Raw genomic sequence first — 18378 nt, 5'->3', positions numbered from 1 at the left:
GTGGCCTCTCCCAGAGGAATGATCTGTAAGTCCAAATGAGAAAAAGACCAAGACAGAAATCTCACTGGCTTTTCTTTATTCCATACATGACAGCAGAATGCATTACAATTCTTATGACACATATACAGCACAATTTTTCACTTCTGTGGTTGTACACAAAGTAGAGTCACACCATTCATGTCTTCATACATGTACATAGGGTAATGATGTCCATCTCATTCCACCATCTTTCCTACCCCCATTTCCCCTCCCTTCCCCTCCCACCCCTTTGCCCTATCTAGAGTTTGTCTAATCCTCCTTTGCTACTCTTCCCAACCCCACTATGAATCAGCCTCCTTATATCAGAGAAGACATTTGGCATTTGTTTTTTGGGGGGGGATTAGCTAACTTCACTTAGCATTATCTTCTCCAACTCCATCCATTTACCTGCAAACACCATGATTTTTTTCTCTTTTATTGCTGAGTAATATTCCATTGTGTATATATACCACATTTTCTTTATCCTTTCTTCTACTGAAGGACATCTAGACTGGTTCCACAGTTTAGCTATTGTGAATTGTGCTGCAATAAACACTGCTGTGGCTGTGTCCCTGTAGTATGCTGTTTTAGGTCCTTTGGGTATACACCGAGAAGTGGGATAGCTGGGTCAAAAGATGGTTCACATTCCCTGTTTTCCAAGGAATCTCCATACTGATTTCCATATTGGCTGCACCATTTTGCACTCCCACCAGCAATGTATGAGTGTACCTTTTCCCCCACATCCTCGCCAACACTTATTGTGGTTTATATTCTTAATAACTGCCATTCTGACTGGAGTGAGATGAAATCTTAGAGTAGTTTTGATTTGCAGTTCTTTAATTGCTAGACATGTTGAATATTTTTTCATATATTTGTTGATTGATTGTATATCCTTTTCTGAGGAGTGTGTGTTCAATTCCTTGGCCTATTTATTGATTGAGTTATTTGGTTTTTTTGGTGTTTAGCTTTTTGAGTTCTTTATATACCCGAGAGATTAGTGCTCTATCTGATGTGCAAGTGGTAAAAATTTGCTCCCAATCCCAAATGATTTTTATTTTATCATTGATTTCTAATTGTATTCACCTCACAGATTATTCCTTTTGCTGAGAAGAAGCTTTTTGGTTGGATCCATCCCATTTATTAATTCTTGATCTTAATTCTTGTGCTATAGAGAAGTCTTATTATGGAAGGAGGGGCCTGATCTGATATGATAGAGGTTTGGGGCTACTTTTTCTTCTGTTAGACCCAGGGCCTCTAGTTTAATTCCTAAGTCCTTGATCCAGTTTGAGTTGAGTTTTGTGCATGGTGAGAGACGGGGGGTTAATTTTATTTTGTTGTATATGGATTTCCAGTTTTCCAGCACCATTTGTTGAAGAGGCTATTTTTTTTTCTCTAATGTATGTTTTTGGTGCCTTTGTCTAATATAAGATAACTGTAATTTTGTGGATTAGTCTCTGTGTCCTCTGTTCTGTACCTTGGTCTACCAGTCTATTTTGGTGCCAATAACACGCTGTTTTGTTACTTTTGCTCTGTAGTATAGTTTAAGTTCTGGTATAGTGATGCCATCTGCTTCACTCTTCTTGCTAAGGATTGCTTTAGCTATTCTGAGTTTCTTATTTTTCTAGATGAATTTCATAACTGCTTTTTCTATTTCTATGAGGAACGTCATTGGGATTTTGATTGGAATCGCATTAAATATGTAGAGTGCTTTTGGTAATATGGTCATTTTGACAATATTTATTCTGCCTATCCAAGAACAAGGGAGATCTTTCCATCTTCTAAGGTCTTCTTTCTTTCTTTAGCCTTCTGTAATTTTCATTGTAGAAGTCTTTCACCTCTTTTGTTAGGTTGATTCCCAAAGTATTTTATTTTATTTTTTTGAGGCTATTGTAAATGGGGTAGTTTTCCTCATTTCCCTTTCAGAGGATTTGTCACTGATATACAGAAATGCCTTTGATTTATGGGTGTTGATTTTGTGTCCTGCTACTTTGCTGAATTCATTTACTACTTCTAGAAGTTTTCTGGTGGAATTTTTGGGGTCTTCTAAGTATAGAATCATATCATTGGCAAAGAATGCTAATTTGAGTTCTTCTTTTCCTATCTGTACCTCTTTAATTTATTGCTCTATCCAGTGTTTTAAGAAACTATGTGAAATAGAAGTGGTGAGAGAGGGCATCCCTGTCTTGTTCCAGTTTTTAGAGGAGATGCTTTCAATTTTTCTCCATTTAGAATGATGTTGGCCTGGGGCTTAGCATAGATAGTCTTTACAATGTTGAGATATGTTTCTGTTATCCCTACTTTTTCTAGTGTTTTGAACTGAAGGGGTGCTGTATTTTGTTAAATGTTTTTTTCTGCATCTATTGAGATGATCATATGATTCTTATCTCTGAGTCTATAATGTGATGAATTACATTGATTGATTTCCATATGTTGAACCAAACTTGCATCCCTGGGATGAACCCCCCTTGATTGTGGTGAACTATCTTTTTGATATGTTTTCATATTTGATTTGCCAGAATTTTATTGATAATTTTTGCATCTATGTTCATTAGAGATATTTGTCTGAAGTTTTCTTTCTTTGATGTGTCTTTGCCTGGTTTTGGAATCAAGGTGATATTGGCCTCATAGAATGAGTTTGGAAGTGCTGCCCCTTTTTCTATTTCCTGAAATAAATTGAAGAATATTGGTATTAGTTCTTCTTTAAAGGTCTTGTAGAACTTGGCTGTGTATCCATCAGGACCTGGGCTTTTCTTGATTGGTAGGCTTCTGATGGGGTCTTCTATTTCATCGCTTGAAATTGATCTATTTAAATTATGTATATCACCTTGATTAAATTTGGGCAAATCATATAACCCTAGAAATTTGTCAATGCCTTTGATATTTTCTATTTTATTGGAGTATAAGTTTTCAAAATAATTTCTAATTATCTTTTGTGTTTCTATAGTAATCTGTTGTGATATTTTCTTTTTCATCACAGATGTTAGTAATTTGAGTTTTCTCTCTCCTTCTTTTCATTAATATGGTTAAGGGTTTGTCAGTTCTCTTTATTTTTTTCAAAGAACCAACTTTTTGTTTTGTCAATATTTTCAATTGTTTCAATTTCATTGATTTCAGCTCTGATTTTAATTATTTCCTGTCTTCTTACTGCTTTTGGTGTTGAGTGTTGATTTGTTCTTTTTTTTCTAGGCTTTGAGATGTAATGTTAAGTCATTTATTTGTTGACTTTTTCTTCTCTTAAGGAATGAACTCCATGCAATGAACTTTCCTCTTAGTACTGCCTTCATAGTGTCCCAGAGGTTTTGATGTGTTATATCTGTGTTCTCATTCACTTCTAAGAATTTTTTAATCTCCTCCTTGATGTCTTTTGCAACCCATTGTTCATTCAGTAGCATATTATTTAGTCTCCAGGTGTTGAATTAGCTTTTAATTTTTATTTTATCATTGATTTCTACTTTTATTTTATTATGATCTGATAGAATGCAGAGTAATATCTCTTCTTTTTTCTATTTGCTAAGGGTTGCTTTGTGGCATAATATATAGTCTATTTTAGAGAAGGACCCATGTGCTGCTGAGAAGAAAGTGTACTCATTCATTGAAGGGTGAAATTTTCTATATATGTCAGTTAGGTCTAAGTTATTGATTGTATTATTGAGTTCTATAGTTTCTTTGTTCAGCTTTTGTTTGGAAGATCTATCCAGTGGTGAAAGAGATGTGTTAAAGTCACCTAGAATTATTGTGTTGTGATCTATTTGACTCTTGAACTTGAGAAGAATTTGTTTGATGAATGTAAATTCTCCATTGTTTGGGGCATATAAATTTATTATTGTTATGTCTTGTTGATGTATGGTTCCCTTAAGCAGTATGAAATATTCTTCTTTATCCCTTTGGATTAATTTTGGCTTGAAGTCTACTTTATTTGATATGGGGATGGAAACCCCTGCTTGATTCTGTAGTCCCTGTGAGTGGTATTATTTTTCCCAACCTTTCATCTTCAGTCTGTGGATGTCTTTTCCTATGAGATGAGTCTCTTGGAGGCAGAATATTGTTGGGTCTTTTTTAAAAAAAAAATCCAATCTGCCAGTCTATGTCTTTTGATTGGTGAGTTTAGGCCACTAACATTCAGAGTTATTATTGAGACATGATTTATATTCCCAGCCACTTTTGTTTATTTTGGTATTTAATTTGACTTGGCTTCTCCTTTGATGAGTTTTTCTTTTAGTTTAATACCTCCCTTTGCTGATTTTCTTTGTTGTTTTTCATTTCTTCTTCATGAAATATTTTCCAAGGATGTTCTGTAGAGCAGGCTTTTGAGTTGTAAATCTTTTACCTTTTTTTTATCGTGGAAGATTTTTATTTCATCATCAAATCTAAAGCTTAATTTTGCTGGATATAAGATTCTTGGTTGGCATCCATTTTCTTTGGGAGCTTAATATATGTTGTTCCAGGATCTTCTAGCTTTCAGGGTCTGGGTTGAAAGATCTGAACATAATCTAATTGGTTTCCCCCTAAATGTAATCTGATTCCTTTCTTTTGTGGCTTTTAATATTCTCTCCTTATTCTGTATGTTAGGCATTTTCATTATAATGTGCCTTGTGTGGGTCTGTTGTGATTTTGTACATTTGGCATCCTGTAAGCCTCCTGAATTTAGTTTTCCAATTCGTTTTTTATGTTTGGAAAATTTTCTGATATTATTTCATTAAATAGGTTGCGCATTCCTTTGGTTTGGAACTCTATGCCTTCCTCCATCCAAATAACTCTTAAATTTGGTCTTTTCATGCTATCCGATATTTCTTGAAAGTTCTGCTCATGGTTTCTTACCATTTTCATTGTGCTGTCTACATTCTTTTCAAGATTATATATATTATCTTCATTGTCTGAGGTCCTGTCTTCCAAGTGGTCTAATCTATTGGTGATGCTTTCAATTGAACTTTTAATTTGGTTTATTTTTTCTGTCATTTCAAGGATTTCTATTTGTTTTTTTTTTTAGAACCTCTATCTCCCTATTGAAGTAATCTTTTGCTTCCTGTATTTGTTTATGTAATTCTTTGTCAAAATGATCTTTTGCTGCCTGTATTTGCTCTCTTATATCATCCTTTAATTTGCAGAGCATTTTAATTGTGTACATCCTTAACTCCTTCTCTGTAATTTCTTCTGCTGTGCTGGCCATGGATTCTAATAATGTGGTATCTTGATTTGGGGGGGGGGATTTTCTTCCCTTGTCTTTTCATATTGCTTGTGTGTCTTCCTTTATAGCACTATGGATCTGAGGCATTTTTTACCGTTTTTACCCTATAGGCTTATAGAGCCCCTGTAGGGATCCAATATCTCTCCTTTGAGGTCAAAGAGAATGTTATCAGATCCCAATATACACCCTAAGAAACAAATGTTAAGATGTTTACAGATTGGTCACAATGTACAGAAATGGTGAATTCAATTATCATCTACAATATACTCAGTAGGTTTGTAAAGGGTTTACAGTTACTAATGGTAGACAAAGAACCAGGGGTGAGGAGCAGGATGATATGCTGAGGAGGTAGGAGGTGAGGACATAGAGTTATTATATCTTAGGAAGTGTGAAAGAGAAATCTAAAGCGGAAGATTAGTAGCAGGAGAAGGGAAAGACAGTAATTTGGGCTAGACAAGTAAGTGGGAAGACAGTAGAGAACATAAAACAAACACACATCTATAGTAAGAAAAATTTTAAAATGTTAAAATAGTAGAAATTGGTGGGAAAAAAAAGAGTACACAACACAACTGTAATATACTATTCAGACATCCCAGTCCTCAAAATCCTAATTCATGCAAAGTACTTGGTTTCACATTTGTTGGGGATGAGAGGTGAGAGAATAGAGAGGGAGAGGGGAAAAAAAATCTTGAAGGAAGAAACGGATTGTTTTGGTTGGAGATCAGTATCTTTCCTGCTTCCCTTCTCATCCAATAGGTGGGGTCATCTGTTGTTAGCTGGTATCTCCACCCTCAGGGTGGTGAAGGTTACCAGGGTGTCACTGTGCCTGGGTAGTGGCTGCTGTGGAGAGGGGGAGTTAGAAACTGGGTACTTGGCCAGCCAGAGTTCCGACTTAGGAGTTGCTCCCCACTGAAGATGGTGAGGAAGGTGGACCAAGATGGAGGTGACTGCTTTCATTGGTTTGGGGAGCCGGGCGATGGTGTTGGATTATAAATTCAGAGAGGAGCTCTGGGGTGTGCAGTGTGTGGCTGTTGGCTGACTTCAGAGTCTGTGTGAAGTTTCCAGGTGCAGGCAGGCAGTCACTGCACATAGGGGACTATCTATCTCCTGCACGTAGGGGACTATCTCCATGGCAGAATCCCAAGATGGCAGGATGGCAGCGACCGGGGGAGCCTCACATTGGTAGATGGGGGTCCACGCAGGAGTGGCAGCTGGAGTTCTTGCACATGGGAAGCTGCCGGGTGTCCTGCGTGGGAGCCGCATCCGTGATTTCTGCTCGGGTTGGTGGCCAATAGTTCTTGCAGGTGCTGCCATTGCTAATGGTCCCACTCAGGTACCCGGGAGTCCTGCGTGGGCGAGGAGTGGGGAGACCTACTCTGACCTGAGCCTGGAGCCCTGCTTGGCTCGGTGCTTCCTGCTCCCTGGCAGGAATATCGCTGGCAGAGAAGCAGCATTCTCACTACTTGAGTCGCGGGTCTCGGAGCCACACGGAACGCTGCCTCCCTCTGGCCTGCCATCTAGGATCCCCCGTAGCTGATGTTTTGTTTGGAAATCTCACTGTCTTTTATGGCCTTATCTGTCACTTCCACTGCTTTCTCTTGGTTGCATTCCTGAACCCTGGTGCAATGTGGGAGGGGATCGTGCGAGGTGAACTCCAGGAGGTGGACATCTTTGCGGGACATTGTGGAACCTGCTATGACGGAGCCCTTGGGGTGGACAGAAAAGAAGACACAAGGCCTGAGGTGAGCCCAGCGATCCTGGTATCACAGGAGTCAAGAGAGAGACTTCCAGAAGAGAAACAGTCAAGAGTTTGTAAAAATGCAACAGTGAGAACCAGTAGCTAAGGACTGGAAATGCCCATTGTATTTATCAGCCGAGGTCCCTGGGGTCATAAAGAGAAACGAAGAGCAATTCCCATGGACCAGTGTGCAGTCGGCTGAGCTCTGGGTAAGTGGGACAAGCAGGTGTGGACTGCTTTTATGAGGGGGTTGGAGGAGAAAGGGAGAAGGGAGACTTGGACAGAAGCTAGAGGAGGACGGGGAAGATTTAGATTTTGGGATCTAACCAGGCTGAGTGTCTGCTGAGGCAGGGGAGAGGCAGCCTGTGGGCTGGGAGAGGTGAGGATCCAGGGGCGGAAGGATGATGGATGAGGCAGCCTCTTGGAGGAGACAGGAGAACCGGAGGTCAAGGACACAGGTGGGTGGTTGGCTTTGAACGGAAGACACCACATGCTCTGAGGCCAGGGGGGCGGGAGATGGGATGCTTCTGGCTGCGGCAAGACCTGAGGGTGAGGACGCCTGGGAACGGAGAATTCCTACCTGAAGGCCTGGATTTTCTTGGAGAGAGGAGGAGACAAGGTTGCAGTGAGCTGAGCGAACAGTGATGTCAGTTTCCAGGTGATTGCTTACATATGAAGGAGGCCAGGAGACAGTGTGTTCTTGCAGCAGGGCCAGCCCTGCCCCCGTGTCCCACGTACTCTCTCTCCGCAAGCTCATTTTTCATGGTTGGTCCTGTCTCCAGACGGCACCTGTCTGAGTTGCCACAAGGCATGAATCAGTGGGATTGAAATGAATGAGGTGGGCGAGAGGAACCCCAACATCCCAAGGAGCCAGGAACATCCGGGGTCTCATCCCATGCTCTACCCAGGAATGTCTCTTACCATCAAGGATTCACCCATCCTCTGCCTCAGCACCACTCACAGGGGACTCTCCCTACAGAGCCTCTCCATTTTCAAACAAATCCTTAAGATTGCTTTGGTGGCGCTGAAGCCTGACTCCGTGTCCCTCAGGTCCTATGGGACATCCCAGAACTCGGCCTTCCCCTGTCCTACAGCCCTTCAGTGACATGAGTCTCTCCTCTAGAACAAGTGTTCTCGGTTCTCCCAGCCCCTGTCCTCCGGCAGGGTTTCCTGGCACCTCCCCAGGATCACTTTCTCTCCCACATTTTCTCCAAGGCAACAATTGAGCCTCCAGATTCAGCCCCGACCAGGTCCCCTTCTTCTTGAGCTTCCCACAGTTCCTGGAAGGGTGCTCAGCAAATTGCCACCACCCAGGGCTCGTGCCACTCCTCCTCTCCCAGGACCGTCTGATGGCGCTGGGGTCCTGCCAGTTTCACCCCGTCCATCTTGGTGTCAGGTCCCTTTGGCATCCTGGCTGTCATCGGTGTACCCAAGTGATGGGTTCCTGCCAGACCCGGCCGCCCCCATACCTTTCCATGTCCAGAATCACAAATCAAAGAGGTGATCCAATTCTGTATTTTGGCAAGCAGAACCGGGGTCCGGATTCTTACTTGGAACATGTCTGTGACAAGTGGCATCATCGTTACAGGATTTTGTATGAGTTTCGGGGAAACCTAGGGGGTACTTCTGGTCAAGTCTTGAAGTATTAATGATCGTTTTCACGTGGTGACATCTCCGCTTCCCACACTTTGCCCCTTCCTTCTCACCCCACTCACATTTTGTCTTGGCTTGGGGAAGGGGTATGACGCCAGAAGGCAGAGCAAGGTGTCTCTGGCCTTGAGTAGAAAGTGTCGGGCAGGTAAGGCAGCAGAAGGGACGCCTCAGCAAAATCCGGAGGGAAACTGAGCAAGGGAGATGCACCCATCACGCAGTTTTCAAAGGAGCTGATTCCTAGAGGTTGGGGCGGGGAGCTGGGGAGGGCCAGATGCCACAGGAGCGTGGACGGTAATGGGTTCAGGCAGAGGGTTCCGGAAAACGCTGGAGGATCCGAGAATGGAGGAGACCTGGGTCCCATTATCCAGAGAGCCCTAGGGAGTGCCGAGACCACAAGGAAAGGAATGGTTTTGTAGAAAGTTCTAGAAGCAAAGTCTTAGGCAGCCTTGCAGAGATTTCCCAAATGCTACTCCCAAGATCGGCCCGAAACTAGACAAAAAGGACAAATTAGTAACAGGCTCGCCAAGGGACAAAGGCCACCTCCACCAGCAACCTGCAGGGATCCGTGATCAAGGACACCATGGTGACAGACATGGCAGACGACACTGAAGACTGGCTACCTGGATGCCACCGTGGAAAAGGAGAGGGAATCCAACTGACGTGACTGCATTGCTCCCACGGTGGCAGAGGAGGCCTGGAAACACAAAGGACAGAGGTGGCTTCAGGGATCACACGCCCTGGTCACGTCCCCATCCTTCCACAGCCCTGTGCACAGGAGCCACTCGGCAGGCAGGGCCCAGGGAAGGGTGGCTGTGGTTCTGCTGCCCCAGGCAGGAGGAAGCCGTGGGGACCTCGAGGGATTATGAGACGAGTGAGTCCCATCCAGGGAAAGAGAAGAGAAGTGGGACTCGGGGACCAGCCATGGCAGAGTGGCCTGGGACAGGGCTGCGGAGAGCCCCTGGCTGGAGGAGGAGTTCTGTCAATGTTCGCCAGTCATTTGGACTTCCTGCCTCATCCTCTTCTGTAGGAAAGAGCCCACTGCATGGTCCCCAGGTCACTGCCCTTTGGTTCTTAGCCAGATACTTGTCTGGAGAAGGCACTGTGTATTAAGCAGAGTGTGGTGGTGAGCACCTATAATTCCAGCACGCAGGAGGTTGAGGTTGGAGGACTGATCACTTGAGTCCAGGAATTCAAGGTCAGCCTGGGCAACATAGAGTGACCCTGACTCCCAATAAAAGAAAAGAAAAAAAAAAAAGGAACCCTGTACTCACCTGAATGCTTTGGGCCTTTCTACTACCACCTGCCCTCTGAGTGTGTTTTTTCAAATGTCTCAGACCATTTTCTTGCCTTAAAAGGCCATGAATTAGGTGAGCCCTGTGGTGCACACCTGTCATCCCAGCAGCTCGGGAGGCTGAGGCAGGAGGATCAAGAATTCAAAGCCAGCCTCTGCAACTTAGCGAGACCATAAGCAACTCAGTGAGACACTGTCTTAAAATAAAAAATAAAAAAGGTTGGGGATGTGGCACAGAGATTAAGCACCCTGGGTTCAATCCCTGGTAACAAAAAGAAAAACAACAACAACAAAAAAAAAAACCTGGTTTTTTTGTGGGTTTTTTTTTTTTTTTTTTGATACTAGAGAACGATCCTGGGGCTCTGGGAGCCTTGGTCTGCACGGTGGGTATCAACATTCTGCAGAATGCATCTGACCATAAGAGCCTCTGAGCTTCGGGGCTGTGGGGTGATTTTCCTGTACATTCAGGGAATAACTCTGGGTTACTATTTCATTTTTCTCATTTTCCAAAAAAGGACTTGAAACCATCGAATGAATCGAGACCCATTTAGAAATAGAAAATGTGCCTTTTTGTACTCGGTGACAGTTGCTGGCAAGCACCCTCTTGGGCCACGCTGGCCTCCTTACCTCTCAGACCCATGTGTGGGGACTCGGCACCTCGCCGGCCACTCTCTGGAAGACATTGATAACCCCTGTCCTTGGCCCCCTCCTCACCTGCTCAGGCCCCTGCATCCTCAACTGTTCTGCAGAAACAGATGGGGAACGTCCTTGCCCCGTGCCTGCTGGTGGTGACAAGATCCTGCACAGAGCTGGCACTGTGTGTTAGTCGGCTTTTTGTTGCTGTGACCAAAACACATGACCAGAAGACCTTGGGGGAGGAAAGGTTTGTTTTTGCTCAGGGTTTCCATGGTTTCAGTCCACGGCTGGCTGGCTCCACTGCTTAGGGCCTGAGGCAAGAGAACGTCATGGTGGAAGGGCATGGAAAAGGAAAGTCCCCCATCTCATGAGAGACACAGAGGGACAGGCCAAGATAGAGTCCCCAAGGGCATGCTCCCAATGACCCGCCTGCTCCAACTAGGTGCCACCTTCCAGTGGTCCACAGCCATCAGTGCAGCAATCCACCCATGAGGCCAGATCCCTTGTGATCCAATCACTTCCCCAGTCCCCACCTCTGAGCTCGCGGACTTTGAGAGACATTCTAGCTAGCACACACTGTAATGAGACTTTCGGGAACTCGAGAAGGGTGAGTGTCCTTTTGCATGTGGGCAGGTCATGCACCACCAGGGACCAGGGGGAGCACTGTGGAAGTTGGATTCCAAGATGGCGCCCAATAGCCCTCACAACCTGATCTGTGTGCCTTGGTGGTCCTTCCCATGTGGAATCGGGGCTGACCTGGGTGACCAGTGTGGCTTCTGAGGGTCGATCACAGAGATGCTGCAGCCTCCACCTTGATCTCTTGGATCCCGGTCCTGGGGAAGCCAGCAGCCATGTCATGAAGAGATTTGGCAGCATTGTGGAGATGCCCATTACAAAATAACTAAGTTCTGTCACCAAAAGCCTCAGAGACACCTTGGAAGTGGCTCTAGCCCGCCAAGCCTCAGATAAATTTAGTCCCATCTGACAGCTGGCTGCAGCCTCATAGGAGACCACAAGCAGGAACTCTGGTCTCTCCTAAATTCCTCCTGTGTAGAAAATGAGAAATCATGAATAATTATAGCTGCTTCAAACCACTAAGTTTTGGGTGATTCATGATTCAATTCTCAGTCTCTAATACCTCATTCCTCACTATCAGAGGTTTTGATGTTTTTATCCCTTCTAAATGAAGCACAGAGATGTTGAGTGGCAGTCCCAAGTCACACAGTGAAGTTATCAGGTTTCAATATAATACTCCATTTCTGTGCTCTTATCTAGAGCTCCTAAAGCCACGTCACCTCTGCAGCACCCTGTCTCCTTCCTGGGCTTTATCTTCATTTAGCTCATACCTCCTACTTCCCAACACCCCACTATTCCCTTTGGAAACAGGTTCATTCTTCTTTTGGCTCATGCCCCAGCCCCCTCCAACATCGAGCCGGTTGGTTAACAGGCCCTGCTCGTGAACTCATATAATCTAGCGTGGTCAATTGTGACAGATAAAGTGTGGGCTGCCAGTAGGTTTTCCCCTAGAAGGATGGTTCAGAAACCTCTGCGTGGCTGCCAAAAATACAGTTCTTGGTTTTGCTTTGAGCTTATTGGATTGGCTCAAAGAAAGGAGAATCCTGGCCAGAAGAACAAGAACGTAATTAAAGATAAGAGCCATAATGTGATTGTGAAGGCCCAGTTTCAACCATTCACTCCTTGAGTGTGATATTTTCATAACCCCCTGTAAGCTTCAGAAGTAGAAACTTAGCAATGGAAACAGTTGGAGGAAGACAGGGAAGGACCAACACAGGCCTCCCATCACTGCACGTCTCTGCTCCCACAGTCTCCTCCACCCAGAAAGCCTTCCAGCCTCTCCCTGGAGTGAAGTTCCTCAGCTCTGGAAGGTAAGCCCTAAGGCAGGCCCCTGGGGATGCTGCCAGACCAGCCCCCGCTGGCCCCTCTCCCCAGCTCCTCACAGGGCAGGTTCCTCCTCTCGCGGGCTCTTCCTCCTCTCGGCCCTGCATAATAGCTTGTTTTTCAGTACCCTAACTTTCCCAATTCTGATCTCTTTGAGAAGCAAGCATTGCATCAGGATGCAACCCTTCCAAGAATGTCCAACCAAACTTGGGTACTCCTGGATGTGCTGGATGGAGAAGCTGCTCAGGGACAGCTGCTGATCAGTGGGACAGTTGACACGTGGTCATCCCGAGTTATGGGATTCCATGAACTTGAATTCCACAAGAAGAATGTGTCTATCGGGCTGAACTTGGCTGGCTGGACAGACAGGCCGGGTAAATAGAATGTGGAATGAAAAACACATAGCAAAGCCCTTTGGATTATTTAGCCATTTGAGGAAGGACTCGAGAGGAAACGGGCAGCCGCGCTGTGCACATTCTCTTGGGAAACATTCCCAGCAGCCTGGCTTAATTTCCCCAGGGAGTGACCCACGTAGCGCTCCCGTGATGCCTTCGTAAGGGGGTGACCTTGCCTGCCTTTGGCTTCTGCTCCCTTTGGAGCACCTCCTTCTCCCCTATTCTTCAGAAGGGACCCTTGCTCCTACCTGGCTAGGACAGATGGCCAGACAGGATGACTCTGACCCGCCACAGACAACAGCTTTGCTTCTTAGCAGGCGCCAGTTTCAACACGCTCAAGCAGAAGCACTTGGTAGGGAAACGGCCCCCTGGCTCGAAGTCAGGCTCTGCACAGACCAATCAGCTGTCAGCCCTCTGCAGGGCCTGAAAACCAGCTCCTGTGGCTTTAGCCAAGAGAGAAATCCCTGAATGTATTCCTTAGGTGTCCAGGATAGCTCTGTCTTCAGGTGACACTTGTCCCAGGATTTCAAACTGTCACTAGGGAGCAGTCTTGGTCCATTCTCAGCCCTCCTCCCTTCCGTGGTCTTCACGTTCACAGGATGGTTCAAAGCTGTCAGCAGATCCAGGCTATTCCCTCCAGGGTTCACCAGCTACAGGGAGCAAGAACCTTTCCTCCTGCGCCTGGCGGTCATTGGTCCAGACCGGATCATGTGTCTCTCTCTGAACCAATCACTGAAGCCAAGAAACCGGGATGCGCTGATTGGCTAATCCTAGGTCACGTGGCCCCATTCAAATCACAAGGGTCAGAGCCGGAAGGTGGGTTGATTCTCAGAGGGAATCTGGGGTGCCGTGCCGTGAGCAAGGTGTGAAGATTTGAGGTGTAGTGAAAATCAAAGCACCCACCACACCACGGAGGAGAAAATCAGCCATTACCACAGCCATAGGCAGGTAGCAGGGAGTCCTGGGAGCCTCCATAATGGTACCTCGCTGTGAGGCATCACAGAACTTCGGCTATTATTGAGGTATTATTGAGGTGTTATTACTGATCAAGAGATCATGTGGTCCACAGCACCATGGAACATGCAGGGTTGGCTGGTGGTCCCTTGGAACCCATTCCTAATAGCTCTATTTTCTGCCCTAGGACAGTGGCTGGGAGAATGGGTTCTGTCCTCGCTCTAGGCCAGGGATCCCGTTCCCTCCTCCAGCCCAATGTGGACATGTGTGGACATGTGACCTGAGCTAGCCCAGTTGGAAGGGCTCCGAGGACTCCTCATGGTGCTGAAGGAAGGTGGCAGGATGTGTGTGGGAAAGCTTTTAGCTCTGGGAACTGTGGGGATCATCTTGGGACCACTGGAAAATGGGGCTGAAAGTGATGGTGCCTTACAGGAAGAAGCAGGAGGGGTAGTAAGGGAAGGAGGGAGAAAGGTAGAAAAGAGAAAAAGAGGGAGGTAAGGAAGGAAGAAACTGAGTCTTAATGACACCACTGCACTCTAGATCAAGACTTGCCTGAAACCAAACCTTCCTCTGGCATTTTCAATCATGTGAATCTTTATTGTTCCAATCTACATGGGTCAGGCTTTCTATACCTTGCTACCCAAAACATTCTAACCGATGTATTTCCAACACTTTGATCTGTTTCCAAGTCCGGGCAGTCGGTGGAAGTGACTCCACACATGAGTGTCTAGCACAGGTGACCTTACTTCTCTTTAGGGTGTTATGGTTTGGAAGAGAGGTGTCCCCCAAACGCTCTTGTGTGAGACAATGCAAGAAAGTTTAGAGGAGAAATTTTTGGATTACGAGAGCCTTAACCCAATCAATGAATCAATCCCCTGATGGTATTAACTGAGTGGTGACTGGAGGTGGGTGGGGTGTGGCTAGAGGAGGTGGGCATTGGGGGCGTGGCTTTGGGTGTATATTGTGTATCTGCTGAGCGGAGTTTTTCTTTGCTTTCTGATCATCACGTGAGCTGCTTCCCTCTGGCACACTCTTCCTCAGGCCCCAAGGATCCGAGCCAGCTGTCTATAGACTTAGACCTCTGAAACCGTGAGCCCCAAAATAAACTTTTTCTCCCCTAAAATTGTTCTGGTCAGACCTTTTAGTCCCAGCAGGAAAAAAGCTGACTAAAACTCTGAAGGGCAACTCGGAGGGGCATCTGAGCTTGGCTTTGCTCTCTTTTGGTGCTGCGTTGCAGTTGAACTTCGACCTCAGTTCTGTTCTTCTCACATACTCCCTGCATGCCCTTCCCTGTCTCGGAGTGCATCATCCTTGGAACCAAGCCACAACATCAGGTGAGGCACGTGGCTGTCTACGTGTCGTGATATTAGAGGCTTGATCCCAACCATGCATCCAGTAATGATGGGGATACAGTCTGAGATCTGCACTGCTATTTAATCATTGTGCAAACATCTAAGTATATTCACACACCCTGATGGCTATGATGGCACCAGGCATCATCATCTCGTGGTACCACTGCTATCCATGCAGCCTGTCATGGACCAAAATGACATGCTGTGCATGATTGTCTTGCTTTTTCTGAACTGAGGGGAAGAATGTTCAGAAAGGAAATGTGGTTGAGAAGCACAGATATTTTGTTTGAGTTTCATTTAAAATTAAGAGAAATATTTTTATTAGAGAAGAAATGTATGTTCATTATATAAAAAAATAAAGAACAAAAAATTACAAAAATACCCCAGAAAATCCCACATATCTAAGTAAACAAGTTAAAAGACCCCCTACAATGTTCCATGGGAAACAATGACAGTTTTATGTGATTTTAAATTTGAAAATATGTATCAAGTCCCTTCCATGTCCAAGGCCCTTTGTGTCACCACCAGCCTAAGGAGCTAGGACTCTTATCCCTGTGGGTTATGCCAGGGGGCACAGAAGGCGAAGAGCAAATAGAGCTCCTGTCTTCTGACTCCAAATCCAGAACTTTCCTCATTATGTGGACACCAACTGGATGACATCAGAATTTCCGAGCCCTGCTTTGGTGGGGCAGAGGGTGATGTGTTTGGGAGAGTTTCTAGGCCAGGAAAACAAACCCTCTAGTCCTGGCTCTGCCATTTACTTGCTGGTTGATCTTAGACAAGTATTTCACCAGGTGGGGTCTCTGTGGGTCAACCAAGGGGTGGACGTGCACCATGTTGGAGACTAAAGAAAAGTCAATGGGATTAAGAAGTGCAGTGGCTCTTCCTCCCTGCAGGGGGCACCACTAAAAAGAAGAAAAAACTAAAATTGGGCATGTGTTATGCCCCTCCCCCAACAAAAAGATAATATCTCAGGTAGACTCCCGGTGGGCATTCCAGGGGGCACTGGGGAGGGGACTCCAATAAAGCCAGAACCAGGCAGGGTGGGGCCTAGAGCTGGAAGCTGGTGCGTTTGAGGAAAAGGCTTAATTTATCTTTCTCAGTCCTCTTTGGCCAAGAGAGACGACAGGAGTATGTTTTACTTTCTTTCTTTCTTTTTTTTTTTTTTTAAGAAAACTTTCCATTGTGGAAATGGCATGTGTTTATTTTTAAAAATCCAGCCACAGGACTATGTAACTTCTGGGGGCGGGAGGAGGCTCGGGGGCCAGTACTGACCCTTTCTGCTATTAAATTCACGTCTGGGTTTCTTTAGCCGGTTGATCTTTCCCTCCTGGGCCTCTCTCCCTTTAGCAGAGCAGAAATCTTGTTCATGGATGAGAAGGAAACTGACAAGGGGGAGAACTGAAGTCTGGGGAATTCAAATGCTGTTGGAATAACCGTGGCTGACATTTATTGAAGGCTTCCTACGTGCCAAGCTGTGGGCTAGGCCCTTGACACAATGAATGTTCCAGATGATCTGGGAGACAGGTATTATTACCTGGATTTTACAGGTGTGGAAATCTAGTCTTAGAGAAGTAGTTGCCAGCCCGAGGCAGTGTGAGAATGACACCCGGGTTTGACTGACCCTGGAGCCGTGACTCATGCCTTATTTTGTGGCAGAATCTTGGAGCTCTGAGCTTTCTGAGGCAGGCAGGAGCTTTCTGTTTGGGAGGAGAGACCAAGGAAGGGGCAGCCATCCCAGCAGCCCAGCCTTCCTCTGTCAGCGCTCCCTCTACCCTACATGGGGGATGCTAGGGCCAATCAGTTCCCTGAAGCAGACAGCTTCTTCCACGGGACCCACACAAATGCACTTCATCCCTCTTGGTCTTAGACCCTCCTCCTGCTGCTCAGGAGAGAACTCTGGAAAGTTCTCTCCTGAGTAGCAGGAGATGGAGAAAGGAGCCAGATTGGAAGTGTGCTCAAGTGTGGGAGAAGAAGCTCCCTATAACTGAGATGCGTGGGGGTGGCACCCAGAGCCCAGACCATGTGGCTTTCCACCCTCCCTTCTGAGCAGCAGGACTTGGTGAGTTACATAATCTCTCTGCACCTGGGTTTCCTCATCTGTCATCTAGGGGAACAGAAATCCCTGCTGCTGCAAGGGTTTCATCAGGTGCAGTGAGGCATATAAAGCACTTCGAACAGTGCCTGGCCCATAGTAAATGCTTCGCAAAAATCAGCTCCTGTTATTCTCCAGAAGCAGCTCATTTTCACCGAGTAGACCGTGGTGAGCAAATATTCACAGATAAGTACAGCCCAAGTATAAATGGTCAGGCAGAGGACACAGGTCAGCTCTCCTTCGGGCCAGAGTCGAACTTCAAGGAGTTAGACTCCTAACCCAGGCCCGCCCCACACTCATCTTTCCGGTTTGAACCTAGCTACTCCTTTGACTGAAATTCTCAAAAGGATCTGAAGGGGTTGGGGATCCCCAATTCTCTTTGTTCCAGAACATTCTAATATGGTTCTGAAGGTCTAGGGGACCCCATCTGTTATTCCTCTCCTCTGCAGGCCCAGGTTGAGCTAGGAGAATTAGCCAGGCAAGAACAAGGTCAGGGCCTGACATTCTGGAAGAATCTGTTCTCCTGGCCCCACCTAAAGACCCTTTTCTAATGATCCTTTCTTCAGCCAGCTGGGCCTGTGTGTCTCCATATCCAGAACAGGCCGAAGAGGGCTTAGCATCTCTGTGATCATCACAATCAAACACCAGGTCACTGCCATCATCAACTGAACCACCCTGGCAATGTCACCGTCATCTAGGCCAGGATCACCGTCACCTCTGCATCTTGCAACCCCCTCCATCGCTGATGTGGCCTCTACCATTTCCGTCTCCCTCTTCACCATTGATGTTGCTGGGGTCGCTCCTACACGGCGACCTTTACACTCCCATGATCACCTGCTGCTTGCGGTCAGTCAGAACCCTCAGGCAGAAAGAGACAGAAACCCAAGTCAACGAACTTAAGGAAAAAAATGTGGTTGGGGGTTTATATCTCACCCACCCAAAGAGTAGGACTACAGAAAGAGTAGGACTCTCCTAGCCACTGTGCCCACGGCGCTCAAACACCGAACATACTTAGGAAGCTTTCTTTCTGTCCAGCTCTGCTTTACTCCCGTTTATTTAATTCTTTTTCTTTTTCTTTCTTTTTTTTGTAGAGAGACCCCGTCCATGTGAGTTTTGTGGCTCCATATACTGGCCGTATAGTGACCCAAAAGTGAAAGAATTT

The 18378-nt window shown here is 45.9% G+C and overlaps 1 long non-coding RNA gene across 1 annotated transcript; it reads right to left on the bottom strand.

Moving 5' to 3' along the window:
* Window positions 1-613: 613 nt before the first annotated feature.
* LOC144375641 (uncharacterized) lies at window positions 614-9868 on the bottom strand. Its single transcript, XR_013435639.1, has 2 exons — window positions 7522-9868; window positions 614-6909 (listed from the first exon to the last, which is right to left on the bottom strand). It is a non-coding gene; the product is annotated as an uncharacterized LOC144375641 (long non-coding RNA).
* Between the last annotated feature and the right edge of the window lie 8510 nt (window positions 9869-18378).

The sequence above is a fragment of the Ictidomys tridecemlineatus genome, chromosome 1 (assembly GCF_052094955.1).
Source record: "Ictidomys tridecemlineatus isolate mIctTri1 chromosome 1, mIctTri1.hap1, whole genome shotgun sequence".
Taxonomy (NCBI): Eukaryota; Metazoa; Chordata; class Mammalia; order Rodentia; family Sciuridae; genus Ictidomys; species Ictidomys tridecemlineatus.
This window is presented reverse-complemented; position numbering and strand designations above follow the sequence as displayed.